Source organism: Chiloscyllium plagiosum, chromosome 18, assembly GCF_004010195.1.
Source record: "Chiloscyllium plagiosum isolate BGI_BamShark_2017 chromosome 18, ASM401019v2, whole genome shotgun sequence".
NCBI classification, from domain to species: domain Eukaryota; kingdom Metazoa; phylum Chordata; class Chondrichthyes; order Orectolobiformes; family Hemiscylliidae; genus Chiloscyllium; species Chiloscyllium plagiosum.
Genome location: NC_057727.1, coordinates 8,504,509 through 8,512,396, shown reverse-complemented (window position 1 = coordinate 8,512,396; position 7,888 = coordinate 8,504,509). Strand labels below are relative to the sequence as shown.

Genomic DNA, 7,888 nt, shown 5'->3' with positions numbered 1-7,888 from the left:
GGTTGTTTAAAGGCAAGTAGTGGAGGTGTGGGGAAAGTCTCGGTGAGGTGCTCATCTCCATTGATAATGTGTTGCAGGTCACCCGAGAATGCAACTTTAAAAAAAAGGGTTTTGTGATTTACACATGAAAGAAGTGAAACTATCGCTGTATTCTAACAGATGAAAGGCTTAACAGACAATCAATTCTTCAATGTATAATTTCAGTTACATCACACTGCAAATTTTTGCTATAAAATCTGTGTTACGATCGAGCCCTCCACAATCACCTGATGAAGGAGCGTCGCTCCGAAAGCTAGTGTGCTTCCAATTAAACCTGTTGGACTATAACCTGGTGTTGTGTGATTTTTAACGTTTTCTAGAACACTATGTTGAGGAATCAACGAAGTTGGGCCATTTTAGAACTTGCATTGCACAATTTGAAATAAATTGAGAAACTTCATTGACAATGGTAGTCAAACAATAAAGATTTTAAAAACTAATAAATGGTGCACAACTAATTTAATTCCTGAGACGCACAGAAGGAAAGGTGTTCCAGTATGGTCAACAGCTGAAGATATTAGAGTCGAGAGTGTGGTGCTGGAAAAGCACAGCAGGTCAGGCAGCATCTGAGGAGCAGGAAAATCGACGTTTCGGGCTTTAACCCGAAAAATCGATTTTCCTGCTCCTTTGATGCTGCCTGATCTGCTCTGCTTTTCCAGAATCACACTCTCAACTCTAATCTCCAGCATCTGCAGTCCTCACTCTCGCCTAACTGAAGATACGGTATCAGACCAAAAGGAAGAACCTAATAAAGTTACCAATAAAGTAGTAAGCCTGAGAATTAGGAAAGGTTTGAATTCAGATGAGAACCAAGAAATTGATGAAAAGAAAACAGAATATAAAGTAGCAAAAATTTTGAAATGGACCTTGAAAGCTTATGGATAGGTAAAAAAAAATTAATTAAGATTAACTTTTTTAAAAAAGGGTCCATTACAGAAGGAGAACATATCATGAGGAATAAGGAAATCGTGGATATATTAAAAGAAAACTGTGTCCATCTATACAAAGAAAAACACAAAAACCTTCCTGCAATAGTGGACAACCTAAGGACTAGTGAGAATGAGGAAATGAAAGATATCCAGTAAGAGTAAAAAAAGAGCAGAAGACAAATTACTGAGAATAAAAACTCAAACTCCTTGTACCTAATAATCTACATCTCAGAGTGCTGAGAAAGTGGCTGTTGAGATAGTGGATGCGTTGATGGTTATCTTCCAAAATTCTGTAGTTGAACAAATTGGAAATATAACACCGTTAAGAAAGCAGGGATAGAGAAAACAGGGAGCTACAGACCTGTTAGTCTGACACCAGTGATAGGGGAAAAAAGCAAAAATCTATTTTTAAGGTTGTGATAGTTGGAGTAAAGAGTCATTGAATTGAATCCCTACAGTGTGGGAAAAGCTGTAGTGAAACCTTGCTGTGTACCTGCTGCATCTATATTCTAACTTTTTGTTTCATGCACAAGTAGATCCCAACTCCTTTTGTGTGACAGCTTTCTGCAGTTTTCTCCACCTAAATAACATCGTTATTTTGTTCTCCCTGAGAAAGTGTACAAGGTATGAGCAGGTAGGGAAAGAGTTAAGTTTAACAAAAGGTTCAGCTAGCATGACTTGGTTCAGGTAAGAACTTGCAGTAAACAATGATTTGCAGGTTATGTAAATCATTAGGTGCATTAGTTAGAGGGAAATGGGGTCGGGTGGGTTATTCTTCAAAGGATCAGTGTGGACTTGTTGGGCCTCAAAATCGCAAAACAGCTACTTTCAAATATGAGTGTAAGTATGTGCTGGGAACAATCTACCTAGACAAGGGGAGAGTATGTCATTTCGGATTACACGAATTCACCAAAGGAGCATGCCATTTGGTCCAAATGGCCTGTTTACATTTCTAATTAGTTTCTTCTCACTTCTATTCATGCCACCTTTTATTTCTCTTGCACCCTTATGTTTATAATGTCCACTTAAAAGCATCTATGCATTACACCATCATGTCACATGCTAGCAATCTCCACATACTGCTGAGCCTGAGTAAAGGAAATATCCCCCGAATTCCCTCTTGGATTTATTTACTATTATCCTATTTTTCATAGAATCCCTACAGTATGCAAGCAGGCCATTTGACTATTGGACCCACACTGACCCTCCACAGAGCATACCACCCAGACGTATCCCCCTACCTCCCCCCCCCCCCCCCCAATCTATCCCTGGAGCCCTGAATTACTCATGGCTAATCCACCTAGCCTACATATCCCTGGACACTGGGCAACCTAGCATGGCCAATCTACCTAACCTTGTTTATTGAATGCAAATTTTGGTCTTCCATAGTAGTAAGAACATTTTTATGTCTATCAATGTTCAAGACTTCTATTCGATCAACCCTCAGCTTTCTCACTTTTGTAAATAGGCTCTTATATCCAGAGGAGGAGAAAACAAATGGTCAAGCAAAATCATATGGAATTTTTAAAAATTATCAATGTTTAATTTTGGAATAGAATACAAATAAAGTATGAAACAGCTTAATTTCAAACTGAATTTCCACATCTATCTCCTCTCAGCATTTTACAAAGGAATGAAATCCTATTCAAAGGTTTATTGGGAGCATAGGAGGTTGAGGGATGGCCTTACAGAGATTTATAAAACCATGAGGGGTATAAGGTGATTAGCAAGGGTCTTTTCCTTGCGGTAGGGAAGTGCAAAACAAGGGAGCATATTTTTAAGGTGAGAGGAGAAAGTTTTAAAAAGGATGTGAGTTCCAACTTTTTGTTTTAATACACAGTGGTTCCTGTGTGGAATGAACTGCCAGACAAAGTGATGGATGCAGGTACAGTTACAACATGTAAAAGATATTAGAATAAGGACATGAATAGGAAAGATTTAGAAGGAGATAGACCAAACGCAGGCAAGTGGGACTACTTTAATTTGGGAACATGGTCAGTGTGGACTGGTTGGACTGAAGGATCCATTTCCATGCTGTATGACTCTTTAACTATCAGCATGGTTTAGCAAAGCTTCAATAGTTCTACAGTATAACCAAGTGCTTATTAACCAATAGTTGCGCCACACAACTCACATCCAACAGCGTACTTATTACAGCTGAAGTGCATAAAATACACCAACTCAACCACAGAAATCAAACACCTGAAAGACCTTGATAATGTTCCAAACAGAAATTATCTCGTGCTTCACAACACTTGGTGTACTCAGATTTCAAGCCTGTTCACAGAACCAAATATCCCGAGAAGAAATCAAAGGCCAAAACTATTCAATGTTTATCCAAGATTGCAACAGCTCTAGTACCCTGAAGAAAATTTAACTAGCACATTAACTAACAGGTGAAACCGAAATCTCAACCACAATCAAGGTTGCACACCAGGGTGGCAAAACAAATGGCCTTTTTGACAGTGTTTACATAGTTGTCAGTCATGCCCAAATAATTTACAACAAACACAGCAATGCAAATTCAAATTGAACAAATTGCACAAAGGAAGAAAACCCAAACTCTGAAACAGACACAGATTAAAAACCTGAGAGTTGCAATAGGCTCAACACAAAAAGCTGAACCACTGCGGGCAAAAAAAAAATCAAGAAAACCAACTGAACAAGCACTGAAAAACAACAGCAGGATACAAAAGCGTAAAGTCCCACCCAAGCTGCACACTGGTCTGGTTGGATAGCACTATGCAGTATTTATAGCCGAGAGACACCCACTGCATTCTTTATTCTGGTGAGAAGAGACCAAGTATATTTGCCAATATTGCCTCAGAGGTATTATTCTGGTCGCTGATACAAACTCAGGTTTAAGAACAAACTATCATTGTTACATCCAGGATAGCCCAAATGTTTTGAAAAAAAAAGTACTCAAAAAACTCAGTAATTCTGGTAGCTTCTTAGGACAAAGAGAAAAACAGTTAACACAGAGTTGAATATGATACTTTGAAACAGTCTGAAATTAATGTTCTGGAACCACTTTACCCTGGGAAAGCACACAAGACTCCAAATTTCCTTTGCAACCTGAAGCATAATTCAAAGTATTTTGTATCATCCACCACTTCAATAACTTAAATGCGCGAGGCACTTCAAGAATCAAATGTTCTCCCTATCAGCCAGAATCTTCTACAATAGAACAGGATATTATGGAAGCAGAAATCAATCATGGTGAAAAGAAATTGGATGGCATTTGAAGGAAACTTGCAGAGCAATGACAATGGAGCAAGGGAATGGGACTGTCTGGATTGTTCCATGGAGAGACAGCACACAGTTGATGGGTCAGATAGCCTCTGTGCAGTAAATGACTAATACTCAAAACTTTGCAGCCTTTAACCTATCTCACCAAGCCAATGAATCTTCACCCTGTTTGTGCTCAGCTGCATGGGTTCAAGTGTCCCCATTTCTCATATTTTAAATTCTTAACCTTTTGTTTAAATCTCTCCATGACCTCTAACGTCCCACAAATCGCCTCTCCCAGGACTTTCCTGGGTTGTGTCATATCTCAAAACACATTCCACCCCTTCAACGCATCCTTGGCAACTCTGCCTCCAGTCACTTAGGACTCTTGTTCTGAATGAGAATGAAAAAAACTGCCACTATCAAGCATGACTCCATGTATCCAATTACCTTATATCAGCAATTAAGCCGTGAATAGAGGCAGGGAAAGGAGAAAGATAGTGTTAGGAAATTGTTGCTATTTAACCAGCTCAAAAAGAGAATGCATCACCAAATGCAGAAGTAATACTGCTAAGTTGAATAGCCTCATAACACTTAGTACCGTAGGTAAAAACAATGACTGCAGATGCTGGAAACCAGATTAGTACCGTGGCTCACAGCATCTGTGATTTTGTATCATTATGATCAGAAAAACTTACAGGAGGGGAAAAAAAGAAAATGGAACTGTGGGAGGGAGAGCACAAAAGTCAATCTTTAATACACATTTACATTCTTCGCAAAAACATTTAAAAATTCTCCAAAAGTAGTGATTCAGCAAAATTACTTTCCATGACATTCTTATAAAACATCATCCCAAAATTTGAGCCCCTCTTTTCAGAACATCTGCATATCATCATTAATTTATGACTGTGCTATGTACTGTCTACTTCCTGCATGAATGCCATAGGACAGGAAATGTTAAAAACATCAATATTAAGCAGAATACAGGAGACCACTGTTGGAGAAAGCAGTCTGAAAACAAAGCACTTTCTCCGTTACCTAGCCGAGATTGCCAACATGCACTCTTCTCAATATTGTTGGGTGATAGTATCACTGCAGCTGAAAACATTGTGGGTCTTCTCAGACTTCTGATTGATGATGATTAATCTTTCGGTTATGACTAATACTCGTGCAACTCAATAACACACTTGCAGGCATCAGTGCTATTAGTCTACTTAAATACAGAATTGTTATCATCCAGTTATACTAGCACCTCCATCACTCTCACAACTTCAACTATTGAGTGCAGTAATCAATGTGGACAACTAATATTGTCACAAACATTCCTACATTAATACTAGTTAACATTTGTGCGTTATTTATTAACATTACTGATGCCAAATCCAACTAACAATTGATGATTGATGCTATTATTCTTTATTACATCAGTTAATGCTGGTTATAAATGCTCTTGGTGTTCTATTATCATAGTTAACATTGGTTATAAATACTCCTGTTTCTTCATTATTCAAGTTATTGCTGATTATAAATGCTAGGAGAAAGTGAGGACTGCAGATCAGTTGAAAAGTGTGGCACCCGAGGAGCAGGAGGGTGACTGCCTGACCGGCTGTGCTTGTCCAGCACCACACTCTTCAACTAGTTATAAATGCTTCTGGTGCTCTTATCATAGTTAGTAATGGTTATTAAAACTAGTGTACCATCTATTAGTACCCTTGGTGATAATTATGCTAGTTAATAATGAATACAAATGCTAAGTCACCTGGCTAAAGGTTTACCACAATGGTTAGCATTGGGTTAGTGGCTTGGCTATTTGTAATTTTAGTTAAGGCTGGTTATTAATGACAGGATACCATTTATCATGCTAAAGGTACTTCCTGCTCTGGAAAAGAACACATTGGGGTGGTTCATCCTGGAGCCAGTGCTGCTGGGTTAACATTAGTTATGCTAGTTAGTGCTGGTTATGAGTCAGTACCACCCCCTCTAGGTTATTACGGGGCTCCGGTGGTTTCCTCTCCCACCCCCCCCGGCCTAGGCTGGGGGTAGCCCGGCTCCCGGTACTCACCCGGCCGCTAGGCCCCGGGGGCAGTGACGGAGGCACGGCCTGGGCGCGGGCTCCACTGACTCCCGGTCGCTCGGATCCGCCGTTAGGGAAACGCAGCGCGAGCGGAACTGGCCCGTCCGCCTCCTCCAGCGTCACTTCCGGGGCACTGCAAACCGGAAACCGAATCAAGCGGGCAGCCCTGAGTCATGCAAATCAGTGTCAGCAACAAGGGATGTGTTCAGCCCATGTTGATGCAGACAGGCGAATGTCATTCCAGAGTCATACATGCAGCCCCATGTCAGCCCATGTTGATGCAGACAGGTGAATGTCATTCCAGAGTTATACATGCAGCCCCATGTCAGCCCATGTTGATGCAGACAGGTGAATGTCATTCCAGAGTTATACATGTAGCCCCATGTCAGCCCATGTTGATGCAGACAGGCGAATGTCATTCCAGAGTCATACATGTAGCCCCATGTCAGCCCATGTTGATGCAGACAGGTGAATGTCACTCCAGAGTTATACATGTCAGCCCTGATGAATTCATACAGCCCAGAGTCATACATGCAGCCTCCTGTCAGCCCATGTTGATGCAGACAGGCGAGTGTCATTCCAGAGTTATTCATGCAGCCCCCTGTCAGCGCTGATTGATTCATACAGCCCAGAGTCATACGTGCAGCCTCGTGTCAGCCCATGTTGATGCAGACAGGCGAATGTCATTCCAGAGTTATACATGTCAGCCCTGATTGATTCATACAGCCCAGAGTCATACATGCAGCCTCCTGTCAGCCCATGTTGATGCAGACAGGTGAATGTCATTCCAGAGTTTTACATGCAACCCTGATGAATTCATACAGCCCAGAGTCATACATGCAGCCTCGTGTCAGCCCATGTTGATGCAGACAGGTGAATGTCCTTCCAGAGTTATACATGCAACCCTGATTAATTCATACAGCCCAGAGTCATACATGCAGCCTCGTGTCAGCCCATGTTGATGCATACAGGCGATTGCCATTCCGGAGTTATACATGCAACCCCATGTCAGCCCAGATTGATGCTTGCAGCCCCGTATTACCACAGATTATACATAGAATCCAGTGGTAGCCCAGATTGATGCATACAGTCCTGTGTCACCCCAGGTTGCTGCATGCAGTCCCGTGTCATACCACATTTGATGCACGCAACCCAGAGCGATGCAGGCAGCTCCATTGGCAGTAGAGTGGTGCAAACAGCCAAGTGGTACTCCAGATTAAATGTGTGCTACCCAGTGTAATCAGTGAGCCATGCAACCAGACCTGTGTCATCCTAGAGTGATGCATTTGGTTCAGCGTCATGCATGCAGCCCAGAATCAGGCCATGTTGATGTAGTGGTACTGGAAGAGCACAGCAGTTCAGGCAGCATCCGAGGAACAGTAAAACCGACGTTTTGGGCAAAAGCCCTTCATGAGGAATAAAGGCTGAGAGCCTGAAGCGTGGAGAGATAAGTGAGAGGAGAGTGGGGGTGGGGAGAAAGTAGCATAGAGTACAATGGGTGAGTGGTGGAGGGGATGAAGGTGATAGGTTGGGGGAGGAGGGGGGAGTGGATAGGTGGAAAAGAAGATAGGCCGGTAGGACAAGTCATGGGGACAGTGCTGAGCTGGAAGTTTGAACT

General features: G+C 41.8%; 1 protein-coding gene across 1 annotated transcript in view; it reads right to left on the bottom strand.

The window, feature by feature from the left end:
• The window catches only part of LOC122559189 (E3 ubiquitin-protein ligase ARIH2-like), a 16,850-nt gene extending 10,429 nt beyond the window's left edge, over nucleotides 1-6,421 (bottom strand). Inside the window, exon 1 of the mRNA XM_043708567.1 lies at nucleotides 6,259-6,421. The gene's annotated coding sequence lies outside the window, so the exon portion shown is untranslated. The remainder of the gene's footprint in view (nucleotides 1-6,258) is intronic.
• Nucleotides 6,422-7,888: the final 1,467 nt, after the last annotated feature.